At 35.8% G+C, this 6,039-nt stretch overlaps 1 long non-coding RNA gene across 1 annotated transcript; it reads right to left on the minus strand.

Moving 5' to 3' along the window:
- Window positions 1-612: 612 nt before the first annotated feature.
- On the minus strand, window positions 613-4,613 carry LOC147839420 (uncharacterized). The gene is made up of 3 exons (XR_015518858.1): window positions 4,461-4,613; window positions 4,329-4,374; window positions 613-2,354 (listed from the first exon to the last, which is right to left on the minus strand). It is a non-coding gene; the product is annotated as an uncharacterized LOC147839420 (long non-coding RNA).
- Window positions 4,614-6,039: the final 1,426 nt, after the last annotated feature.

Below are 6,039 nucleotides of genomic sequence, written 5' to 3' on the forward strand. Positions count from 1 at the left end.
CAGTCAGTCAAACAGTCAGTCGACAGCAGCCTCTGGTGGAGAACAAAAGGTGAGAATGGCAAATATTTATAACAGTATGATTACAGAATGAGGTTGGCCATATTTAGACAGATAGATAGAAAGATAGCTAGACAGACAGACAGACAGACAGACAGACAGACAGACAGACAGATATGCTTATTTATTTTGTCCTGGAATTCAGTTTCTAAAAGAACTGTAATTATTTTATGAAGTCATCATATATACATGAAAAAATTACATTTACATTACATTACATTTATTTTTACGTTTTTGAAAGAAAAAAGTCTTCTGATTCCCTTACAATAGCTGAATTTATATGACAATACAGTAAAAGCAATACAATTATAAAGTTAATACAAAATGTTTTTTTAATTTTAAACATTTAAACTATATAATACATTTTTAAATAATATTCAGTACTTTATTTTGATTAAAAGCTGCATTTTCAACATAATTACTGCAGTGTTCAATCATATTATTACGATCATTGTTATTATTGCCTAGTTTTTACATTCCAATATATTCTGTATTACTAGTTATAGTACTATATTATTATAGTACTAAACAAAATCCATCAGAACTCTTTCTTTAATAATTATTTATTAGTGGTTTTCACCTTTATTGACAGGACAGTGGAGATTAACAGACAAAAAGGTGTGGGGAGCAGAGGGATTGGCAAAGTACTTGAGCCGAGCACCTGGGTGCTATATGTCGGTACATTAACCACTAGGCTATTGGCACCAACCAAAACTCATCTATAATATTACAAAGTTATTTAGAATGTTACAAAATATTTAACTGTTAATTAATTTTTTTTTCCTTTTCACCAAAGAATCTTGAAAATAAAAGTGCATTTTTCAGAAAAAAAATATCATGAAAAATATGTAATGCTTTAGTGAATCAAATTTTTAGTGTTTTGAGGAATATTTAGTGACTATTTTAGAGGTTACTGTCAGTCAAACTATATAAATTGTCTAATTTTTCCTGTTTTTAGGCTACATGCAGATATGATCACCTGTTTTATAAGTAACGTGTTTTGTAAATGCTAAAGATATCTATCGATGCTTTAAAACTGCCAGTTTCAGACTGTTGAATCATACTTTTCCTAGCATTGATTGGCACGATTATGCATTCCCAATGGTATGAACCATTATGGGTGGGGTCAGATGTATATATTTATGTATGTACATTTAGATATGTATGTACGTTTTTAATTATTAATATTTAAGATGTAAATCAGAGATCATAGAAAGCTATTTCTCACTATTAAAGGGTTGACACCCATAATCCCCCCCTACATCTTGTTTTGAAGTCCTTTAGGGGGGATAAAGCGAAATTAGGGGGGTCAATGAACCCCAAGCCCCCTAACCCCCGTCATTTTCGCTGTAAGCATATTTGTGGTAAGTGTATTTAAATGCTTTTACTCGCTTTTATTCAAAACGACCCCTTATTTATGCACTGCATATTGCATACTGCACATTTTCTGAACTGTTATGACCCTGTGACTGCAGTGCTAAAGCATTCTGCCTAAAGAATAACAAAAATACATGGAGGCCTTCATAAACATCAGACATCCAATTTAACTATTGTTTCCAAAATAACGAGGAGCGATTTAATAGGCTTTGTATGGTCACCCTGAAATGAGAGCGCTTTATAAGCAATGCGGTTGAGAGAGCAAAACAATAAAAATACAGACTGTATTGAGTCATAACGCAAAACAAAACAGACCATTGTAGCGCTGTGCTATTGACAAGGTTCATGCAGGGAGACATTTAAGCAGTTAAACATGGACCACAATAAAGCAGCTTTCTTTCACAATAGATAAAAATAAACAAGCTCATTTGGACATATTTCCAGACCACAAAAGATTACACTGACGCCTCCCTCTGACAATCCTCATTCCAGGACCGAAACCGCAAATCCCCTCCGGAACCCTCCAAGTGTTTTCTGCAAGTGTCATCGAGAAGGAGGGGGGATTGAATGTATGAAGTGTGCGGTTTGCGTTTGCCAATGATTTCGTTGACTCGAGAGGCCAGATGTAAACTTGTGAACTCTTTTTGAGAGAGGAGAGATGCTTGTAAGTGCTGTTTTATTTTGGATGCGATGCTGTTGTGCTCCATGGTTCCTCCTGGGCTTGTATTCAAAGATTCAGAATCATATGGCAGGGCTCCCAAATGACTTTCAGAGCATCATGGCAGCTCCAAGAGTTTTTTGGACCGCTGGTGAGCATCACATGACCTCCATTTAATGGCTCCCTCCGGCGCAATCCACACATATTCTCCAACTTTCCACACATGCCTGACCTGCTCCGTACATTCCAGATAAAAATGTCTCTGAAGAAGGAATTTTTGCTTTGCCTTAGTTAAAATTGTTGAACTTTTGACTCAGCTCTGCTGTTCTGCTGAAAAATCCATGTTTGAATTTGGATTGAAATTAAAATTTAGGCTACTCTTTTAAATTGGTATATAGTAGTGCTTGTTATAAATTATGTAAAATGGAGGAAATAAGTATTGAACATGCCACCATTTTTCTCAGAATTCTGAGAAACATTTTCTAGAGACATTTCTAAAGGTGCTGTTTACTTGAAATTTTCATTGGATGTTGATAGCAACCAAAAAAATCTACAAATGCAAAGAAAACAAATCTAATTAGTTTACAAATTAAGTTGTATGTAATAGAATTAAATGACACAGGGAAGAAGTATTGAACACATGAAGAAAGGGAGCTGTAGAAAGGCAGTAAAATCCCAGACAGCAACTGGAATCTCTTATTCAGCAACCCTCTGCCCTTCATCTGTTTCCAGATGTCCAGCATCTACAATAGCAGAATGATGAAGATGAAACCAGAATGGACATTTCAACAAGAAAGTGATCCGAAATGCAGCCAAGGAAACTCTCCAATGCTTTCAGAGAAAGAAAATCAAGCTGTAGAATGGCCCAACCAATCACCTGACTTGAAGAGGAAATACAAAATAAAGGTCAGATTTGATAGACGAGACCCACAGAATTATCAAAATTTTGTGAAAAAATCACACCCGAGCAATGCTTGAGCTGAGCAACTTCGTTCTTCGTATGAGAGGTGTCTTTAAGCTGCCATCACCAAAAAAGCCTTTTATATAAAGTATGAAATACATTTCTCTAGTTCAGTACTTTCTCCTTGTGTCATTCTATATTTATTAGACAGAACATATTTTTCAGATATTTTTTGTTTTGTTTTATTTTTATGTTTGAGTTTTTACCAAAATCAGGTTCAACTCCATGTAAACAGCTGCTTTAGTAATATTGTTCCCATGCAGGAAAAAAACATGACATGTTTAGTACTTATTTCCTCTTATCTGTGCTCTTAATTTTTTTTGAAAAAAATTAATTTGCTCTCAGAATCTTTAATCAAACCCCGTATCCTTTTCAGCCCCTTCAAAAAACTTTTCTACACTTCTGGTCACATGGAATGCATTTAGGCTGGGCCATCAGTGCGTGTCTCATGGTTGTTGCTAGATCGGATATGGTTGCGGTCAGAAGCTAATGAGAATAATTTATATTATTTATTAAATTTCCCATTAATTGTATTTTATTAACATCTACCCCTTACCCCAAATGTCACAGTGATTGTGACAGTTGTAACATTATTATTATACAGTGTCATAAAAAATGCTGCTATTAATGTGCATATCGCACTTTCGGCCGGCTGCTTATCTTAGCTTTCTGTATTTTGTGATTTAATCGGTTTTATTTTTATTTTCCCCCGTTAATTTATGCTTTTGAATTGCATTACGGGATCTTGATCTTTCTCCCAACAATTTTTAACCTTGAAAAGTTTAAAAAAAGTGACTTATTAACATTTTTGATTGTTTAAAGTGATATATAGTCTGGGTTGTTGTTGAATATTACGATACAAAACCCTTGTAAACTGGCTGTGGATTTTTTTTAAATGTATTTATCTCTATAATATTTCTTATATGTTATATTATTTCAAATAACTAAAATGTCAATAAAAGTCACTTTATTAAACTGTAGAGTTGGATTTCAACATCAAAAGTTGACAGAGCAGAGATCAACATCCCATAATGTGATTCACAACTGAAATAAATGGAAAACACCAGTAAATCACAAAACACGAAACCATTAATTATACTGTTAATAATTCATTTTTATCCATTGATATTTACGTGGACTTCTAGTATTTAGTCAGTTAAATTTCTTACTGAGTAGCCAAGTTATTTTTCAGACAAAGTCATTAGAAAAGTAATTTCTATGCACTTGTGATGATATAATTAGTAACAAATTACTATTATTTTTGAGGTAACTTACCCAACTCAACAGTGCTATCCATTATTACACTGCATTTCCAAAACACCTGTACATGAGCAGATCACATCAAGCAGGTTGCTTTTACTGGACACACACACACACACACACACACTCACACACACACACACTCACGTTTTCTTGTGACTTTCTTCTCCGCCAGCTGCTAGTGAATCACATAAACCAGCTAATAAGAAACCAGTTACCTTTTATGGAAAACAGCTTTTTTTAGGCAAGGTGAGATAAGGTTTATACTGTACATCTTGTGCTGCTGTAAGTTGTGTGTGTGTGTGTGTGTGCGCGCCAGAGGAATGTGTGTTGTCAGCTGGTTGGGCTGAACGGATCAGTGGGTCACGTCTCTGTTGATCTAGTCCAGTCTCTCTGTGTCATGAGCCTTTGCACTGAATCATCAGCATGAAGGGTCAGTAAGTCGAACACAAAATAAAGCTCTAACTGTACTCGTGTGTTTTGAAAAATGAAGCCTGAGAGATGCTCTCCTCTGGGAAGCGAATGAGTGTGGATATTGTGTAAAGATATTACTGGAAAGATGCATTTAGGTATTACCAATGTGGGTGGCTTGCAGGGTAATCTCAAATGTATATTTGTTTAGCTGTGGTGGATTGCATATTTTACTTTTAATTTAAGTGGAGGAGTCAGGTGAGGATATTACTAAATGGTGTCATCATAGTTTTTCCCCGTAGCTTTGTGCATTTCTCATTACACTATTTACATTTGCAGTCCAATCTCACTATTTACAACAGTTATTGCATTTCTCAAAACAATTACAAACTACAAAACCTAGTTGATAACCTGCAAAAGAATGTCACTTGCTCAAAATGGATCGCTCATTCCTCAAAAACAAGTATTGATGTCAATGAAAGCGTCAGTGTCATCAAGATGAAAAGTCCATGAAAACACCTTTGTTTATGAGCAAGATAGTTAAATGGCTTTGTCATGTTTTCATTATGTCCGTTTACTCTGTACATTTTTTCCAATGCAAAAAAAAGGCAGATTTTGGTGACACTTGCTGAAAATGCTCAAGACAGCACTGTATACTATTTGCATAGCCATTTGAAAACTACAGTAAAGTCGACATTACTGCGTTTAGTGAAATATCTGAGTACAAGACACTGAATATGTATGTTTTCCATTTTCACTGCATTTGCTGTCTGCAATTGTAATTTATTCAATAGAATTTGAAAGCAGCATTGCACATGATACACTAATAAGAAGCCCTGTACTTACTGATGCAGTGAGGTTACCCTGTTTTCAAATGGAGTTAACACTTCATAGCCATGACCCTTTGACCGGTTTCTGTTGTTTTGCACAGCTTTATCTAATTGTTTGGGGTTTGTTCTCACTCCTGACAGTGCAGGAACCGTTCAATCGGCCCCATGTGTCGCGCACATGTCCTCACATCACAGTGGCTCGTCTCCAGGCCTGTTCTACTCTGCACCCACTTTATGGCCTTGTTTGCTTTTGTTGAAGGCTCCAGCTGGCCTGAGCGCTTCGGCAGACCGCAGAGACACATCCCTTTTCATTTTGTGTGGTGGTCGGGTCCACACTTCACACTGCGTTCCTGCCTCTTTATCCCACTCGCTCAGTGTGTGTGTGGTCCCTGCCAACATTTTTACATAGTGTGAAGAACATTTATATAATCTAAAAAAAAAAAAAAACTGTCTATAAATAACGCTAACTTCCATGGATGGTGGTT

The sequence above is a fragment of the Danio rerio genome, chromosome 20 (genome assembly GCF_052040795.2).
Source record: "Danio rerio strain M-AB ecotype USA chromosome 20, GRCz13ab, whole genome shotgun sequence".
NCBI classification, from domain to species: Eukaryota; Metazoa; Chordata; class Actinopteri; order Cypriniformes; family Danionidae; genus Danio; species Danio rerio.